The 21,057-nt window shown below is 43.3% G+C and overlaps 1 protein-coding gene across 1 annotated transcript in view; it reads right to left on the reverse strand.

Moving 5' to 3' along the window:
• hivep2a (HIVEP zinc finger 2a) overlaps window positions 1-20,805 on the reverse strand; it is a 109,087-nt gene extending 88,282 nt beyond the window's left edge. Inside the window, exons 1-2 of the mRNA XM_017427427.3 lie at window positions 20,311-20,805; window positions 12,718-12,769 (exon numbers count right to left, since the gene is read on the reverse strand). The gene's annotated coding sequence lies outside the window, so the exon portion shown is untranslated. The remainder of the gene's footprint in view (window positions 1-12,717; window positions 12,770-20,310) is intronic.
• Between the last annotated feature and the right edge of the window lie 252 nt (window positions 20,806-21,057).

Consider the following 21,057-nt stretch of genomic DNA (forward strand, 5'->3'; position numbering starts at 1 on the left):
ACTGCAGCCGACAGAATCAGAACTGCAGCCGACAGAATCATACTGCAGCCGACAGAATCAGAACTGCAGACAGTCAGAATCAGAACTGCAGCCGACAGAATCAGAACTGCAGCCGACAGAATCATACTGCAGCCGACAGAATCAGAACTGCAGCCGACAGAATCATACTGCAGCCGACAGAATCAGAACTGCAGACAGTCAGAATCAGAACTGCAGCCGACAGTCAGGATCAGAACTGCAGTCGCCTCGCTGCCCGGCGCCGGAATCTCGGGTCGCCACAAACCAAACTGGAAACCTTTGGTTGGGCCGAGACAGAGATGGAGATAAATGACAGTGTTGGCTTTAAAGAGGAGAGAGTGAGTGGGTTCGAGGGCAGAAAGTCTGCAGGGTTTCTGCATGCAGACGTAAATAAAATATGCATGAATATGTTGAGCATGATATACTGTAAACACTCTGAGTTCTGTGCTGAATGACACGTTGTATAAAACAAACGTCATGATGAAATTCCCTCATTGCACCATTCAGTTTGTTACAGCTTACCTCTTCAATTTATTCCAGTTGTTGTTGCACTGTAAAACATCACGCTTTTAATTGTCCCATCTTAAGAATCCTTTTAGAAGAATAATTACAGAAACTCCTTTGGAATAACGGACGTAGTTTTTACACAAACCACCATATTTTACCAACGTGCTTTTATTTCTTTGACTAAATTAGTGTAAGATTTGATTTAATTTGATTTAATTTAGTTCACCCTGCTCTAAACTCTGAGACAAAAAATATTTTTACTCCCAGCTTCTCTTTCAGGTGGAAGTTATCATAATGAGCATCAATGGAAGTAAATAAATTCTGGGGAGCCTCTAGCCTAAATAAATATATCATTTAAATATAACTAATATAAATGTAATTGTTTGCTTTTTATCGTATTTAAACCAGCAGCTTGAAACAGAATATTTTCCTTCATGTAAACTCTTCACAACAGAGGAGGAAAATGATCATTTAGATGTTATTTCCTGTCCTGATAGACTCTGAATTAAATCTGAATTTATAAAAAGAAGGCAAAAGATGAAAATTGGGAACATTTTCTCGACAAAAACAAAGTATTTATTCTGGAATATTAAGAATAATTGATGTAAAGAAGGAAATGGGCACAAATTCAAAATGTGCAAAATGTAAAAGTAGTATTTAAAAATAAATCTAAACCTTTAGTTCAAATGATATTAAAAATACATTTAATTTTGATTTAAAACATGTAATTATATTTGTTTCTGTTTATGTTAAGCTGCACCGAAAGGATTTAATTTAACAAACGCCTGTTTATATTTAAATTTGTGCATTTTTTAGTTGTTTTTGCTGAAATCAACCTGCGTCTCCTCCTGTTTATCTAATTCACCTCCAGCTCAAACTTCTCTCTGCGAAGTCGAGGGTTTTCTGAAGCGAATCGCCTTAAGATCAGTCATCGACTCTGAAGGAGCATTACCACATTTCCATGTTTCTGAAAGCCAGACTCATCTGAATACATTTGCATAGATATTTCTGGCATCCCTCAGCTGTGTTTAATATCCAGGGGAATTAAATTGATGCTGGACAGAGTTTACTGATGACATGAAGGTGGTCGGCTGACAGCTGCTTCTGATCCTCCTGCAGAGTTTAAGTTATCACCGAGCTGTCAGCCGAACCTCCCCGACCTCATCAATGTGTGAATTTATAAAAACACAAACATCTACGTGTTTTCTTACTTCACCTCCCGACTCATCAGTCAAAGCGGAGACAGAAAACAGGATCTGCTTTAAGTTTTTACGTTGTCTCTTTGCATTAAGATTAAAAAGACAAAACCAGGAGAGGGGAAAATAGCATAAAATGATTTTAGACGGATGTTATACAGAATATATGAGTAATAGTTTGGTAGCCTGTGGGCCACGTTACTTTGAGCCCCACTGTGTGGTTTTTATTTCTGAAATTCTTCACAAAATGTTAACATTTTCAACAATCTGCTGGTAAGAAAATGGAAGAATTTTCATATTTTCTTCAGAAGCTTTAAACTGAGATGCAGCAGGAAAATAAAAATGGAAATGGAAAACCCTGCGTTTGTGACAAAATTACCACAAAGGTTTGATGATCTATGAACCCAAGCTGAGACTGAGAGGAGACAAAAACAATAAATAAATTAAACTGACTCACTTTGTGGTTAAATTGCAACAAATAAATGAGCACATTATTGGCAGGAATGTTGAGCAAAAATCTCTTCTTTTTTTTTACAGTACAAACTTTTCGTAAGCGTCCGTTATAGAGCGCTTCAGATGTACGTTTTTGGCAATATTTACGTCAACTGTTGCTGAATTTTGGTGACGTTTGTGCAAACATATAATCCGCTGATTCCAAATAAAAAGTTGACTATTTTCTCCAAATGTTGTACCTTTAACTAGTTGCAGCCCAGGAACATAATACTTTAAGAAGTCAAAAACGGATCAAAAAATTCAAGACTTTAAGGAGTTTGAGCCCCATGTGATGCTAACGATTATACAGGAAACTGAAACTGAAATTTCACGGCTAAATTGGACCAGCCTGGTGGCCGATCTTCATTAATTGCACATTGCACCAGTAAGAGCAGAGCGTGAAGGTTCAATTAGCAGGGTAAGACCATTTTTTTACTCAAAATATTGATATGCACGATGGTCAAATTGTTGGTGGGCGTCTGTGACCAAGACAGCAAGTCTTTGTGATCCAGAGCCGCGGCATCCAGGGTAATGTCAGCATACCACCGAGAAGGATGAACCTCATCCAACAGGATTAACTGTGGACGTCTGAAAGGGATGTTCCAGGAGTTTCAGTTTCATGGTCTAACCCCTGTATGACTTAAAGATAAACACAAAGTAGAATGTGGCGTCCAGAGAACACAAGAGGCGATTAAGAAAGGCAAAAAGAGCGCGTAAAGAACAACAAGGACGTTTAGAAGAAAGAAAAAGGCAGGAAAAGAACAGATGAGATGAGAAAATGAAGTGGAGACGAGATAATCGAGGAAAGGACGGAGAGGAAGACGATCGAAGAGGAGGGTGGGAGACAAACGAAGTGGTTCGAAGAAGGGAGGGAAGGATGAGCTGTAAAAAAAGGCTCTGTGTGATGAAAGGAGCAGGAAATAAGCAAAAACAGAGCTCAGTTCCTCTTGGGCGTTTCTTTTTGGTAACATTTCACAAAAAAAAAAAGTGTTAAGTTTCATTAATGTTAATAAAAGTACAAATCCATGTCTATTTTCAAATTCACATCGAATCAAAGCCGGACGGACAGAAGCTCAAACCTGGAGCTTGTGTTGACCGTCTGTGGGAGTTTTAAATCAATACATTAATAAACACATTTCAGATTTCTCCTATTTAAGCTGAAAGTTGAAAGGCTGTATCAATAACGACAGGATGCAGTCATTAGGGGACTTCTGGGCTGTCATCATGGTTAAATACAGGTTTCTTCTCTGTCAGAACATCCATTTTAATGACTGACCTGCATTTAAATGCTCGCCAGCTTACTTGTTTTGAGCCTCCAGTTGGTTTTAGACCATCAAAGTAAAAAAAAAAGTAAATCGATATCCTGAAATTAACCCTAGCATTATTTATAAGTTACGGTTTCCAAGCAACACTGAAGACAGGAGGAAAAATTTTTGCTTTTCCAGATTTTTCCATTTCTAAGCTTTCGTAGCTGTACTCACACTAGGATAAAAGCTTATAAAGGTTTTAAAATCAATAATTATTTATGTCTTCATGGTTGAGGTGAAGGTGTCGCTGCATGGAGGTTACATGTTCTCCCGTGCACGTGGGGCTTTTCTCCAGGTGCTCCGGTTTCAACCCCGCTGACCAGAACAGTGCATGTTAGATGTTAGGTTAACTGATCCTCCCAACATCTCCTCCGATAACAGCTGGAGATAAACTCCAGCTCCACACAAACAGGAACAAACAGGTGGAGAAAATACATGGTTCAAAAATGATGGAGGGGAAGTGAGGAAATGTCACAAAAATTAAGATCTAACTGGCAAAAAATGGACCTCCTTTGTTTTTAAATCCCCTCGCACAGAGGGGTCAGACTCCAGGCCTCGAGGCTCCGCTGTCCTGGAGGTTTTAGGTGTTTCTGCTCCAAACACACCTGATTCAGACACTTTGATCACCTCCTTAACAAATCATCAGGTTTTCCAGGAGCACGGCAACAAGTCGTCCATTTAAAGCAAGAACACGTCTAAAACATGCAGGACAGCGGCCCCCGAGGAATGGAGTCTGACACCCCTGCCCCAGCATCTCTGAGATGTTTATAAGATTAGCTTTGAGATAAAAACCCTGTGCACCCTGCTGCATTCTGTAACTTACTGCATTTGCACAGAGTTAGAGCGTCACAGCTGGGTTAGGCTTGGGTAACATCTGTCTCGTTTGGGTTTAAGACCTGAGGCTACTTGGGAATGTTTTGGAAAAACTGGTTGAGGTTAAATACTCCATCTTAAAACACTAATCTAACAGTCACTGTAAAAATTCATCGTATGAAATATACCGCCTGTAGTTGGATTTAAATCTTGATACGTTTTGGACTGAATCAGTTTTTGTAGCCCTGAGATGATCTCTGTTGTGAGGTGGCACCATGTGGAAACTGTGGACTCCCTTTCTGCATTAATGTGACACCGACATGTTGTGCCATATTTGCAGTACACAGTTTTTCTCTGACTACCTGAGTCCCTCTGGTCCTGATTTTACCCCCCATCATGCCTCCATTTTTCAGCACCTTGATTCTTTCTTTTTTGAGCCGTTCCGTTGTAGATTAGCTGCTGTGTTTGGGATCAGTTTCCTGTTGCATCATGACCCCGTTTGTTGGACAGATGGCCTCACATCTTCGGTCTACAGAGGAGTTCAGAGGAGTTCATGGTTGACTCAGTGACTCACAGGTTTGTGAAGTTATAGGCAGTATCTCACTGACCTGACACTTCTGGGAGACTAGTTGTGGGAAAAATATGAATTTGTATTTGCAGTCTCTCTGGACTCTGAGTGTTTGTGACTAATGCCTCTTTTACACGGACCCTAATTTAGAAGTCCGGCTCTACTCCGCTGTACTCGGCTCGGCTCTATAAAGAATGCATCACGTTCACACCGGCCAGTTTGGTCGGTAGCAAAGGAACGCCTCCTCGTGTTGCGGGGGGCGGGGCCACGGCACGTGCTACCGAAACTTAGTGCAAGTTGTGTAAACAACGGAAGCGCTATGCACAAAGTTGGCCCTGTGTTGTTGCTGTTTTTTAAACTTATGGGGATTCTCCTGAGACTTCAGGAAGAGAGGCGCAGAACCCACGAAGCAGGGCCGGCCCGGCTGGCCCTACTCCGAAGCAGGGACCAAAAAAGCAGGGTCGGCCTCAAAAAAATGCAGATGTAAACATGCGCAAAGCGAGCCGAGTAGAGTGGAGCCGGGACCTTTAGAGCCGGTGGAAAAGGGGCATAAGTGACCATTAAGCTGTGGCTGTTTTGAGCAGCCAGTTTTTGGAAATCACATCTTATTTTTATGTATTCAAGTTGCAAAACTGTGCTTTTGGTCCGTGCACATCTTTCTGTTGCCCACATCGGCTCGGTAAGAACCCACATCGGCAGCCACCCCTGTGTTTATGATTTAAACAGCTGGAGCCCACTTTTGAACTGAAGATGGGCAGATTTAGATCAGCATCAGGCTACAACGACTTTGGGCTATTTTGAGAGAAAGGGTGTCGCTTCATTTTGTTTTTTTAATGTGCTCAGAAGTCAAGCTTCGGGGCAACGCTCCTCAGTGGCTCTCAGAAGGAAGCTGAGAACCTCTGGAAAGAGACGCCTTCATGACTACTGTTTGCCAACCACTCCCAGCCCAGTGAGGAGGGCCTCATGCTGATGGGTTTTCATTGCTTTATGATTAATTAATATGCACAAGACAAGAAACAAGATATTGCTTGAACGCTGCTGGACAACAGGCTTCGGAATATATTATTCTATTAAACATCAATCTTTATGACCATATGTCCACAATATTTGGAAATTCACTTAAGTGTTCTGCAGACAGTTTTAAAAACAACTTCTTGTATGAGCATCCATTATAATCAAATAAAGTTTTCAGGAACTGCAGAAGCTTGAGTAAAAACCTTCAGACGGAGCTTCATCGAGCTTTAAGAGATAAACGGTGAGGGTTGGTGCTAAGATGAAGCTTTAAGTGATAGAAACCTCACTGGGGAAAAAAAGGAAAGAAAAAACAAGTATAGACTTGTTTTTTCTGCACTACCTGTTTAAAATTCTTTTTACTTTTTGACACTTAAAATCTTCTAACTGCAGGGGAAAGACAGGAATCAGCTGAGGCACTTTTTTCCGCTCATGCCAGATTTATTTCCACAGTTCGAAGCACTAAATCTTGACTGCTAGGCCGCTTGTCGTTAGCATGTTCTAATCCCCATCTCGCTTGACGGACGGGAGGCACGAGGTGCTAGCCAGCTGCGCTAGCTCTTAAGCTTTAATACTCTGGGAGTGAGCGAGCTAGCGTTGGAGCTAATCACTCTTAATGCCATGCAGATGGAGTTAGCTCCGGAGATGGCTAGCTGTTGCAGCAGCTAATCCCAGCAGCTACAGGAACAAACTCAATCCCTCGTTTCACCAAATATGTCAAGTGTGGAAACGGCGGCGTGAGATTAAGATTAGAGGATGAGAAGAAAAACAGTGCAGAGGAGAGAAAGGAGGTTTTAGCAGAGAGGGAATCGTCTTTGACTTGTATTTAACTCTTATACTGTTTGTTTTTTATGTCAAGAGAAGAAAATAAGTGTTGAAGTGAACATTTAAGGTACTGCTTTGTGCCGTTTCCTGTGTGAAGACAGGAAATGATGTCACAGAAATAATCCTGGTAACACTTCTGTGTAAGTGCTTGTGTGCGTCTGAACGAAGGCTTCGCAGTGAAGCACCTGCTGCTTTCTTTCTTTCCCTCTGTCTCTAAAATCACAGGCTTCAGTCGACCCGTCCTCCTCCTCCTCCTCCTTTCTCATTTCCTCCTGCTCCTCCTCCTTCCGTCCCTCACATGTTCGAAGGCCGAGAGGCAGGGGGACTGACATGAGCGACAGCCTCTCCATCGCTCTCCGCTCCAGGCAGGAAGCCACCGAATGGCACAGCAGAGGCGAGCCACCTGTTTCTCCCTGGCAGAGGAGATCAGGGAGGGATGGAGAGGGTGACGAAAGGATGAAGGCAGGAGCAAAAGTCAGGATGGAACAAAGGAGTGGAGAAGCTGAGGAAGAAGGAAACGGCTAATGTAGACTTTGGAGGAATTAGGCAAAACGTCAGAGAGGAAGGCAAGAAGAGGATGAGTCTGAGAAAGAATAATGGGGAAAGGGTGCATGAACTGCAGAATATAAAGTCCTAAAAGAAAGATGACTAAAAGACTAGACAGCGAAGAAAGATCAGTCTTAGAGAACAGAGAGGAAACAGGTGAGTGCAGGAAAGGATGAAAGATGAATTCTGGAAACAAATTAAAATAAAAACTGGAAGTGGAAGATGCTGAAAGATGAGGAGGTTAATTACAGTCTCCCCTCCTCCAAACATCCTGTCTTTTCTTTTTCTGAATGATTCTGTGGCTTCATTAAAAGTTTTACCCTTAAAGAGTTTCAGCGAGCAGACCGCAGCGGAGATCACATTTACACCACCGCTGGATAATAAATAGAATTTAACCTCAAACCTTCTGCATCGTTTTACATTTCTATAATTAAATGATGAATTTAAAGCATGTTGATTTGAAAATGTAAACTTTTAAGTTTCAAAAGGCACGACATTTCGGCTCACATGGATCATGAAGCATTTATAAACATATATATACACACATATATATATATATATATATATATATATATATATAATTATTATTATTATTATTATTCTCCATTCTCCACAGATAATTGAAGCCAAACTAACAAAGCGGTTAAAGCAGCCATTATGTTTAGAGCATCCTTTTTTTCTGTCGCTGGAGATTAATGGTTTAACAACGAGTCGATTTGTTCCCTGATTTGATTAGTTTCATCAACCAAAACTACCAAAAGTAAAAGGTTTAAAGGGAGAATAAAGTATTTTTTGGTGAATAAGATGAAACATTTGGGATTCTTTGCTGTTGTCTGCAGAATGGCCTTGAAGAATTTGAAGATATTAAAAAAGAGATGTGCAAAAGAAGGAATTTCTGGACTGAAAGAAACAGGAAACCATCCATCAAAGACCTGAAAGATGCATCATCTTCCAGCTGCTCATCTGCCGCCCAAGTGATTCTCATCTTGTTGGAGCTAAAATCTGATTTTCTTTTTGTCAAACCGTGTTAGCTTCGGTATTTTTCACAGATTTGACTAAAGAAATGGGAACAAATTGTGTCTGTGTGGCAGGCTGCTGGAAACAGAGAGCCTAAAGATCTGATTTGAAATGAAGTTTGTGTTGACACAACCGGCCTTTCTGTCCCTGAAAGAATCATAAATCAGCTGAGAGTTAAATGGCTTAACAGACAAACAAATGAGCATTTCTCTGAAAATGGTCATGAAGACTGAAGCTGAGTGGGAAAAGAAGCTGAAGTCTAAAACAAACAAACCTTTAAAGACCTGCAGAAAGTCCAGAGAACGGAGGACCAGAACCACGTTAAAGAAAATCTTTAATGGGGACTAGATCAAGACTTTTGCACAATATTTGATATACAGAAAAGCTCATTTTATCCAAATCAAACATGTGATGTGACACATGCACAGATTAATGCAAGAACAAATGAATAACACACACACACACACAGTTTACTCTCCTTCAGCGCCTGCACAGGAAGTGTGCAGTCTGCAGAAGCAGCGAAGCTCTTATTTGCATGAGGAGAGATGCGGAAGCAAAACCAAAGCTCTTTATTGTCCCGCACTGTCCTCAGAAACACAACTCTGCACTGTCTCCGTCTCTCTCTCACACACACACACACACACACACACACTGCTTTCCATGTGATTTGAATACACAAACAAAGAGGCCAGTGGACTTTTGGTTGCTTAGAGGACATGGGAACCAAACTAACTGGTGCCGTCTGTGTGACATTCAAACTCTGCTGCTCTGTTATCTCTCTCACACACACACACACGCACACACACAGGGATGAGGGGTGCTGGTTTTGACACAGCTGTTCATCACTCCATATGACCGCCGTGCTCGCGCGATGCTGTCAAGGCCGCCGTTTGCATCTGCTGTAACCGAGCCGCGGTCGCCACAGTAACGGGTCACAGTCACTACTTCTTCCTCTTCACCTCAAGGCTTTTCTGCTCTCTTTATCAGAGCGGGGCGGTTCTTACAGTGTGCACCTTGCAGGAGAGGAAGTGAGCGTTCCTGACATTTATTTTAATTATTTGTTTTTAACTAAACGCTCAGACTGTTTGCCAGCTCGTGGCTACAGAGACGTCTTGTTTCTCTTTCTGTTTTGCTGTTTTACCTCCATGAAAGGCTTTCTGAATGTCTCCATCATCACCTTTTTGTTCTATTTATGGCTGATATTTTATTATAAACACTTAAGGCAATAAGTCTGTTCTACAAGGTGACAAAATGCATGAGAGTCAAATACTTTCTGTCACCTGGAAGCTCTTATTTCAGTCTTAAAGGGATGTGTCTGTTAACAAAATATCTCATCAAGCTCTGGACAAATTCTAATGAAACTTTAAGGAAGTAATGACTGAATAAACATCTACAGCTGGTTAACATTTGGAGCCAATTTAATTCAAGATGGCTGCCACAGCTGACTGACCTTACCAAACACAAAAGTTGCTATAGCTTTCCAAATTTTACAGATATTGAACTACAACTTGGTGTTGAAGTAGCCGAGACGACGCTAACTTTTAAACTTTGTTTCAAACTTCGGCACACGAGGTGGTTGGTAATATCTTTTATTCAAGAATGCAGAGCCTTACTTTCAAACTATGCAGATATTTTCACAAATGTCTGCCACAAAAGCACTAGAAATAAAGATTAATGGTCTCTGAGTCAAACTACAACTCATCAGGAATCTCCCAAAAACAGGAGAAGCAGACTCAGCGATGGGTTTCTAATAAACACGTTGTTTCTTAAGTCCACTCGTTTCAGGTTTGAGGAACCAGAAAGTTAAAAACAGAGCGTGGAAAAAAGAGAACCAGCTGTTTCTGGGCGGCCTTTAAAAAAAAAAAAAAAAAAAAACAATGTCAGTGTTCACAGCTGAGTTTTTATCAATCTCTTTTTAAGTTATCACTTCATCGATACCACATCCTGGAAAAAACACCTATTTGTTGCAGAATTTCAGCTTTTCGCTCGGTTTCATTCAGTTTTCTGTGTAGAAATGTAAAAATAGAACAAAGTCTGCAGAGTCTGCCACATTTTAGAGCAGCCGTTGATGCCTGTCACCCCTAACCCACCTGATGGTGCACACGCAGCAGACACCGTGCACGCTCTGCAGGCCCTGATGCACTTCCTGTTGTGTGTCACTGCGTGCACACAAAGTTTAAAGGCCCCCACGCGCTGCTGCTTTAAGGTGCAGATAGCAATCTCAGCTTTACATGATCTATTTCTGTGCACACACACACACAGACACACACACACACACACACCACAGAGGAAGGAAGGATGAGATACAAGCACAGGAGATGATTTTTGGAAGGCAGAGTTCATCTCATTCTTAGTAGCAAACATGCAGGAAGAGGAAGTGACACACACACACACACACACACACACGTTTCCTCTGCTCTCCATCATTTTTCAGCCTTCGCACTTTTGAAAAATTAAAAAACCCTAAAAGGTCAGTCGCTATCTTCAACCTGCTGCTCTGTCATCCATCATGGTTCGGTTAAATCTTCACCACAGGAGCCTCTTCCTCCTCCATCCTCCACAAACTGCAGCGTTTCCAACAACATCCATCTTCTTCCAACGCTGCTCGAGTCAGTCCCTTTATTTAAAATACAGTCTTTGTCTGACTGATGGCTGCAGATCACATCACGTCACTGATCTTCGCTGCCAGTCCCTCATCATCATCAGAACTCTGAGGAACTATTAGCTACACAACAATCAGCCAGAACTACGATTCATCAAGGTTTGTTTCAACAAACAGAAACTGATAAATGTTTGTTATAATGCTGCTAACTCAGGTGTAAATTCAGACACACAGCTGTGCTTCAGAAGACAAATTTCTTCATAATATCTCAGAATGAAGCTGTCAGACATCTTTCTTTATGACTAAAGAATAAAAAACACATAATCAGAATAATATGAAAAACGTGTATCCCAAACGGTAGAAAATGAGGTTAAAAATTCAGTTTGACAAAAGAACAAGTCAGTAAAGTAATAAAAGTCCTGTTTTCCACATCAGTTATTGGAGCTGGAGTGTTATTAAACCTTTCTGCAGACTCGTGGTTTTTATATCATCCATTCAGCTCATCCAGGAGATGATGTAACTTTTATACTTTATTTAAAAACATTTTCTCCACAGAAACACACTGAGATCTCTTCAGATCCTTGAACAACATCTGCTTCAGTGTATTGGCTTTAGTTTTATCTCATTTTAGCTTTTAGCTACCAAATCTGCTACATTTAGCTTTTAGCTGGCCTTTTGCTACTTTTGACTCACATTTTGAACATATAGCCTTCCGCTAACCTTTGATGCTTTTAGCCTTTCACTAATAGTCACTAGAGTCATTCAGCGCCCAAAAGTTTCTGATAAAACACAGATTATTGTAAAGAGAAACAGATGATTTTACTTAATTTAACTTTCTTACTGAATGCATTGTTCAGTTTTGTTGTCATAACAGTTTTTTACCCCAGATGACATCATGTTTTAACGCCGTTAACACCTCCAGCCCTGCTCGGAGTTCGGTCTGTCGGAAGAATCTCCTCATTTATCAAAGATTTCAGAGCGAAAGCAGAGAAACTTTACATATTTACAGGAAGCTCTGTCATTTACACCTCCAGCCTGGCGGTCACACCTCCGTTAACGAAGCTGGCCGGTTGTCCCGGCAACCAGCCGGGGAGAAGACGAGCGGAGAGACGAGCACACCTCAGCTGCCTCTTTGTGTCTGTTTCTCTGCGTGAGCCTCCCTCTTCTTCTCATGACAAAAGGATCGGCCATTTTAAACCCTAATGAAGGCCGTCGGCACAAAGAAAGTCCTTTAAAATTGTTCCCGCCTCGTTTTGTGAAGGACGGCAGAGCGACTCTGGTTTGTCTGGAAGTCTGACTGCAAAAAATGTTTCATCACACGAAACTTGGGGCAGAATATATCAAATATATATTATAATATATATATTATCAGTTTAATCTGCAGGGTGTGAAATTTTTATCAGCGTACATGTTTATCTTTCTTTATTTCTACTCAAATTTAGCTTCATTTTAAGAGATTTACTCATTCTTGCATTTCTTTAGCTCTAAGAAAACATTTTGTTCATCAGTGAAGCCATTTTCCTGTAACTTTTTCTGTTTTCTGCCTGAAGTCTTGTTTTATGTGTGATTCTACAAACATTCACAAATTAAACTTTATCAGAAACAGGGAAAGTGTGTGTGTGTGTGTGTGGTGGGGAGAATGAACCAAGATGATTGAAATGCATCAATATTTTTTTCATCATTGCATCAAAAACGCTCTGAATTCTGAATCAGGCGTCTTAATGTTCCCACATTTCATGTGCTTTGATTTTGTGGGTGATGACTGTTTGCTACACACACGCAGACACACACACACCAACACACGCGCAATCTTACCTGGTGTAACAGTTAGTCCTCTGGTCCAAATTATCAGTCCACAAACTTGCCGCTGGGAGAAAAAGAGAGAATATGTTAGCCCCGTTTTGTAAATCTTAAAGTTTGAAACTGTCTCGTGAAATGTTGGTGATGGAGGAGGAAATAAAACGAGGTCCAGCTGAGGTTAACGGGTACTTTCACAGAACCCGCCTCGGCTGTCCCTCTCAGACGTGAGCGTTCAGAAATGAAGCGAGCATGGCGGAACCAGAGGAGGCGTGGAGCAGAGCTCGGCTGCGTTAACTCGTAGTACTTCAGTTAATTAATGGCTGCCTCTGAAAGTTTCCTAATTCTGCAAGCTGTGCAGCGAAAAGAGGACATGATTTTCAGAGCTGCTCATTTAAAACCCGACCATGCAGCGTCACAAAACCCTCATTCAGTGAGACTGAGATGGAGAATTTTTGTATTTTTCAACAGTTTTCCTGTAATTTTGAGCCTCTGACTAGTCAGAGCCCACCTACATTAATTTAAATACTGTAAGATCTGTTCGATCACTTTAAATGTTCTGATTGGATGCATGTGTTCAGTCTTTGAGTCCTGTAAGTGTCAACACGAGGAGCCACAACACTGGTCTGCACGGGGGTCAGGTGGGAGTTTCTGCGTGCGTGCAGACATTTTATGAGAGCTTGTGTCCTCCGAACACCTGGAATTAACTCATTTGAGGCTTGTGTGAATTTTTAACAGTGTTCTTTAACGGGACTCGTCTCTGCTCGTGGACAGAAGACATCCTGGGTTACGGGACGCTCAGGGTGAGGAGCACCCCGCTGCTCTCTGTCATCGAGGTCGATGGTTTGGATTGGGAGCGTATTTTGAGCAGGTCTGAATGTTATAAGGTCACAAACTCTCTCAACATATACTTAGTCCACGCTGGAATGCACAGAGATGTCAGGAATGTTAAAAATGCTGCACACTCATCCTTCCTGTGGTTCGCAGTCAAACATCCTCAGACTTCAGACAAACTGCTCGAAATCAACTCTAACGTTTCACACTTTGAGAGTTTCCAGCCGTTTGTGTCACTTTTTGGCTGATTTGCTTTCTTTTGTCACTTTTTTAACAAGTTTTTTTCTCTTTTACAGCCTGTTCAGTCTCACACTCTGAAATCTGAATTCTTTTCACCTTGATTTCTTTGCAAATAACTCACTAAAAAGTTACATTTTTATTTTATATAACAGATATTATGAAGCTTGGAAACTCAGGAATAAAGTAATTATATTTCAGTCTGGCCATTTTTGTCAAACAGTTCATTCTGACACTAAAGAAACCTTTTATTAAATGTATTCTAAACAATACAATGCTAGGAGCATGCCTATATAATTAAGACTTTTTACATTTCCGACATTCTCGTGGACATCCCCATCATGAAATGCAGGTTTTTGTGGGTTTAAATGCAAAACTTGTGAGTGAAAGTGAGACTTTTAGCAGCCAATTTTGCAGCTGTAACAGGTTCTGGTTTCATACCTGTGGGAGAACAAACGTTGATTTCTGCCGTTATGACTGCAGAGTGTCGGCACCAAATAAAGGGCGTAAATTCTGAGTGACTAAAATTAAAAGTCGTTGCTTCGGGCTTGTTTTCAAGAACTTTCCTGAATCAGAATATGCTGAACGGCTGCGTCACAGTGCTGGGAACATGATGTCATGTCAGCTCGAGTTATGAGTTATGAGTGTACTCATGAACAAGTAAACCTGAGACACTCAGTTTACACGGATCTGTTCAGACGATATGGAAAATGTTGAGCTTTTAGCTTGAAAGAGCATTTATTTATCTTAAAGTTATATCATCTTGGAGCCAATCCAATCAGGATGGTCTCCTCAGCCAACAGAAAAATGGTTAAAACTCGCCGTTTAAATCGGCGTTTGTGACAAATGGTGGACCGTGCCGTCTCCACGCCGTCTCCTCCGTGATATTTGACTTTCTTTACAAGTTTTGCTGGAACAAGATGGCTGTATTTCCCAACAGCGGCCTTCTGGAAGTGAAGCAGCTGAATCAAAGCGCTGTTCCACATAAACACAACCACAAAGTTCTGACCAATCACACGATACCTGGCACCGACCCCAGTTCGACCCCGGTTCTTACACATTAAAGTGTAAAACACGAGCCTTTAATCTCATTTGTGTCAAAGCTGAAGATGTGTTGATGAGAGTCGAACAACAGGCTTCAATAAACATTATTCATTAACTTCTTCAGGTCTGAATTAGCCAGGTTCTAATAACATGTAAACAGTTTAAACGGGTTTTTTAGAAGCTTTAGAGAACGTGTTGTCATCACACAGTACGGTGGAGAAAAACTGAATGATGCTTGTGTCATTTGGGATTTCCTGATTACAAAACAGTGATTTAGCTGCATAAATGCATGAGCTGGGACCAATTACAGGCTGCTGAGAAACTAGGCCAGTTTAGGTAAAGTTCTGTTTATCTCTGCATCAGAGGCTTGCCCATTTTTAAAGCCACACACCTCCCAGGGTTGGGTTTCAGTATCGACCTTTCATCCGTTAACCCAGAAATCAGCCCACAGAGGCGAGCAGGAAGCTGCGAGCAGGAAGCTGAGCTGGGAGGACTTTCAGCTCTCACTGATGCAGAACAACAACGAGGCGGGTGCTGATCCGCTCACAGATGAAATAATGTCCTCGGCTGCCTGGAAGGACTGACAAAGAAAGAGATTTTCCTTTTGTGCAGCTGAGGACCACACACACACACACACACACACCCCGCAGAGCGAAGTGCTTCAGATGAAGTGTCATCTGACAGACACTGTTGATACAGCTTCCCTCATCCTTTTCTGTTTCTCCTCAATTTCAAAAACTCCTTTCCTCATTTTTTATCGCCTACCAATAAAAACAAAAATAACTGAAACATATTAACCTAAAATTAGGTGTGATAGTATCTGAGTCTGATCCCTGTCACACATTCTGACGGCTAACGTTATCTTAGATCTGTTAGCAAAATATCTCATGAACCTCGTATCACATGATGTAATTATGCTCTTTTCAAGGTTTGACCAAAATGGCTGCAGCTCCATCTCTTAGCGTGCGGTGGTCTCAGTCTGAAACTCTGGCATGAGGCCATTACCCATCTTACTTCCTCGTTAATCCTGGACCCCACCCCCTCAGAGAAGCCAGCCAATCATCTCGTTAGGCTTCTGTTTGAACACGTGTGGGCGTGGCTTCATAACTCGGCCTTGTCGCACAGAAACCCAAACACGGGACTGCGCCGGGAAGCATCAGGATCCGGAGGATACGGTTGTTTAAGATGCTGCAGGTAGATTCTGAGGAAACGTGGAAGTCAGAAATGATCCGCCAGGACGTGTTCAGAGCTGTCGATAAACGGGGCGAGGCGCGGACGCAAAAATCACAGCGAATCTCGGCGAGTTCGTGGAAACAATGACACAACGAGCATTGTTGTGGCCAAGGTTGTCTTTTAGGGATGATTCTCAGCTACTACCACACCAAACCTTAGCTCAGTTACTGTAAAACTGGCTCAGCTGCAGCCATTTTTACATATTTTGAGCTAAGATTTGATGTAGAAGCTGAGAATCATCCTCAACACGAACTCTGAGCATGTGGCTGACTGTAGCGTCCATCTTAAATCAAAACAGGCGAGGAATACAAAGCCTTCACTTTTATCATCTGTAGTTGTTGTTTCTTGGGGTTAAAGCAGAAAAATGATGAAAGAAAGCAATAAATGACCGATGAGCTTGTTGCTTCACGTGTTTGAACTGCTTAGCTTGAGTCTTTCAGAGAATGTCTCCCTGATTCTCTGCCCAGAGATCACCCTGACTGCTGTCCGCTGCAAGTAAGATACTGACTGCTCATAACTCCTCCATACAACCCTGTTTCAAAGGAAAGCATTTATTGATATATTTGGAGTTTTCTGATTTTAATTTGAGGAGCTCCAGGTCCAGTTCGGGACCTGATCAGATTTGGGGCCTGATTCAAGCCTGAGTTGCTCCTTTTTTTTAAAAAACTAAAACTTAGTGAGCAAACTATTTAATTATTTAGATGTCAAAATGAAACCTAAGGCAGGAGCTGCAAAAAGCACAAATCTAGAAATCTTAGAGAGTTTTTTTGTTTCCTTTCAGAGCTTTGTTGGTTCCAGCTTCAGTTTGAATCCAAGACGCTCTCTGATGTGTTAATTCTGTTTTATGTTCCCTGATGTGCCATTCACCGACACATCGGAACATTCTGCACGTCCGTGAAAAGCTGGAGCGTGTTACTTCCTCACACCGCGCCACACATCTGCTCCGATCGCTGACAGCAAACAACACGCAGCAGCAGGCACGAAACAGTTCAGAAGGACACGGGTGGGTTACAGTTACATCACTTCAGCTGGAGCATGAATGAAAAAATCATCTGTGTTTGTATGTCTGTTAGCAAAATATTTCCTGAGTATCTGTTGGCTCTTTAACTAATTAACTCAACCAATGCTAATTCTACTAATGTTCATTTTAGTTAAAAGCTAATGTTCTGCTAAATTTAGCTATCCGTTTGTTACTTTTAGCATTCAGCTAACTTTTTGCTACTTCAGTTTTAGCTAACTTTTAGCTCACAGTTTGCTCTTTGAGTTCCACTTCTACTTTAAGTTTTGTTAGATATGTCCTAAAGTAAAATTAAGTGTTAAAGAGAAGTAAATCAGTTACTTGAGAGCTTTTAATGGCTGCCTTAAAGCTTTTTGCCACATTAAAAGCTGCCTCCCATTAGCTGCCACATGCTTACACCCACTAGTTAAAAGCCATTTCCGGCTACACGTAGAAAAACTACTGACGTCACATCAGGAGGTGCTCCGGCCCTCTGTAATGGGCGGAGCCTAGACGCTGCATCAGCTTCATCCATAGGATGCTGCAGACAGACGTCCCAGCGCTCGTCTTAATTCTCTGCCTTATTAGGACAAATATTTAAACTCTAGAACTTTTGTAGCCCGATCATTATCATGATCAGACTCCTACAACCTTTTAATGACACTATGGTCTAGGCGGAGGCCGTACGCCATGTGATGTAATCATGATGTCATCATTGATCATGACATCACAGTGATAACGGGTCTTGGTCTGGTTTTAACTGTAATCTGTGCGGACGGCAGCACTCAGATGATTTAGTCTGACTCTGGATTTGGTGTCGCTGAACTGTGAGATTAGCTCTTATGTTGTCAAAATCCACAACTGTTGTGTATCTGTGGCATCTGCCTGATCACACATCGGTGACTGGCGGAGCTCCCTGAAGAACAGGGACACTTCGGCAGCTCGTCCGGAGCTGAAACCTTGCGTCGAGAAAGGTCACCATGAGATTACAGAGGAGCTGCTGCCGCTGCTGACACAGCAACTCCTTCACCTCCAAGCAGAAACACTGTCAGCCCTGATGCTACACTGATTACTGTCAACAAATCTTCGAGGCACACAATCAGGGATCAGAACTCGAGTGATTGTCTCAGCCGCACGTGCACAGTTTTCCCTCCGGGTCCAAATAATAAAATAAATGAACGTGGAGAGCAGAAAACCAGCCTGGGAGCGGTGCGTCTGTGTGTGGATGGATGCTCGCGCCTACGCACGACACAGCCATGGCCATCTGAGGTGGCAGCAGGACAGATGGTACGTAGGTCGGCCCTCCGCCGTGCACGCTCGCACACACACACGCAGCACGGACGTGCCCACGCCCAGAGTCACCAGCATGTGTCCTGACGGCAGAATACATACTGAGATGATCCCTTCAGCTGCACAGAAACACGATCAAAACAAGCCTCTGAGTCGGCATCAACAGCTCTTCATTTTCCAGATCACTGCTTCCTTCTGCTCTTACACCCAACACAACGTTGTGTTGCTTCTAGAAACACAAAGGCTTACTCCTCAAATCAAACATTAGTTTGAAATGTGACAAACTTCCTTCTGTAATAATCGAAGTGGTTGTTTTCTTCTATAAGTGTAAGAAAGGTAAAGAGAGCTGAGATCAAACTAAAGAACAAAGTTGCTCCCAGTGGTTTATTATGGTCCCCATGGCAACCACACACCTGTGTCTGTCACTTCCTGACTGCCAGGTTAACGAGAGGCAGTCCGTTTTATGTCTCTACAGTGTTTTATTTAGGAGTTAAAAAGAGCCTTCTCTTCCAGTTTTGAAGTTAATGCTTGGAGCTAAAATAAGTAAATTGTGGAAGCCTGGGTGTGCCGTCTCTGGATTCAGGAGGGATTTACAGCAGTGAGAGACACGCCAGGTGAAAGAAGGCCAGAAATATCTTTGGTTTCATCTATAAGATTAACGTTAAGATTTATTTGAAGTTCAGATATGGCTCAAAATGATGTGACATTCTGTGGTTAAAACCTCCAAGCATCATGAAACATGAATTGTAACCATAATGCCAGGTCAGTCGTGTAGAGTCTGACCTTCGGCGACCCCTTTAGAGTCTGCAGGATGTTTCTGCTGTCAGGTCGGAGCAAAGTTTGTGTTAAATGTCTTCGTTGTTGTACGCTTCTGATATATTTTGTTTATTTTGCTTCCATGCTTATGCTCTGACACTCCTAAATAATCACAGCGCAACTTGTTTATTTTAATTTATAATGTTTAATCTTAATTAGTTATTTTATAATTACTGCAAACCTTGACTTTTAACTGCCTGTATGTTTGTCACTGTGTTGAATAGACCTGTCTGCAGCAGATCTGCAGCTTGAACCTCCTGATCTCTGCCTCCTGCTGCAGATGATTGTTTGAACTTGACCTTTGACCTCTGACCGCCGCGTGGAAGAGAACGGGAGTCTCTAACACAGTCTGCCCGATGAGACAGTAAATCTCCCCCCTCTGGAAAGATGTGCAACCCATTTGTCAGGCTGTGTGCAGCGCCCGGGCCGTGCGTCGGAGCCTCCCCGGCCGGGGCCCCTCTCTTGACGGCAGCACGTCATGGAACATTCCCGGAACCAGCCAGCGCACCACCCACCCTCTCTGTCTGCGCTTCTTGCTCAAACACAGATGAGATAAAGTCGCTCCCGTCTGAAAAAAGAAAGAAAAAAAAAAAAAGAAACAACCTCCAAATGTTCCAGGGTTCGGTTCTGGACGCGCAGCCTACTGGCCAACAACCACAGCACGCGCTTGACTGAGACTCTGAGGAATGTCAGTGTGATGTGAAACAAGGAAATACCGAGCAGAGACTGCGCAGAGGTCAAAGCTTAACCCCACTCTGAGCAGAAAAGGCAATAAAATGATTAGAAACGCAGAAACATGAGAGTGGCTCTCAGCCAACAGCCCGTCTGCTTTTTTTAAGCTTTACAGCCCATAAATGCAAATCAGACTCGATTTTCCAGAGTAAACTCCCGCCTTTCAGAGCTTTCACTTTATTCAGCTCGGTGTCTGCTCTCTGTGCCCCCGACCCTGCAGCCAGGCTGGCCGTGAAGGCGACTGCTGATTCCTCAGGATATTACGCAACCCGGGGTATTCCCCCTGCGAAGCCGGGCCCTTCTGAGCCCAGCGGAAGATCAAGTGCTCAGAAAACCCACCAGAACGGCCGCCGTGGCGCAGAAAGAGCACTTTGTCCGGCTGGAATGAGTGAAAACGTCCGGGGAGGTGTGGGTTATCCGCTCCTTACCTTCTGGCTGCGCTCTGGCGGCTGCGCTCTGGCGGCTGCGCCCCGGCGGCTGCGCTCCGGCGGCTGCGCTCCGGCGGCTGCGCGGCTCCGGGGGGGAAAATGACAACACGCCGGTGACAGCAGAGCCGATCCCGTCCGGAGCGGGCTGGACTCCTGTCCGGAACCGAGCCGGGGCGAGCCGGGCCGAGCAGATGTTCGGTAGAAATCCACGAGAGGCGGCGAGGCGAGGCGCGGCGGCCGACGGGAAAACATCAAAGTTGCGCGTAAAAAAGGAAGAAATCCTCTCCGCCGCCGGAGCTCCTCCGCTGCACGCACTCACTGTGTTGTGGGCATGTATGCGTGCGTGTGTCAGGGTGAAAGCAGGAGACGCACACACACACACTCGCACAGACGCGCGCGCGCGCACTCGTACTCTCACAGGGGGTTATTCCAAGCGCCACTTCCCAGAATAGCAGCAGAGAAGAGAGTGAGACGCGGAGCGGCTGAGAGGGAGAGAGATACGGAGCGCGTGCACGTGTGTGCGCGCTGGTGTGACGTCGTCGGATCCCCCAACGCGCAACCAGGGCAGAGGGAGGGGAGGAGAGGGGAGGGGAGGGGAGGAGGAGCAGTGGCCGAGGAGGAGACTGTCTGCCGGCGCAGAGAGAGCAGGATTCCCCGGTCACCTCTGGAGCGACCTGTCTGTCTGTCTGCCTGCCTGTCTGTCTGTCTGTCTGTCTGCCTGCCTGTCTGTCTGTATGTCTGTCTGCC

The sequence above is a fragment of the Kryptolebias marmoratus genome, linkage group LG19, assembly GCF_001649575.2.
Source record: "Kryptolebias marmoratus isolate JLee-2015 linkage group LG19, ASM164957v2, whole genome shotgun sequence".
NCBI lineage: Eukaryota > Metazoa > Chordata > Actinopteri > Cyprinodontiformes > Rivulidae > Kryptolebias > Kryptolebias marmoratus.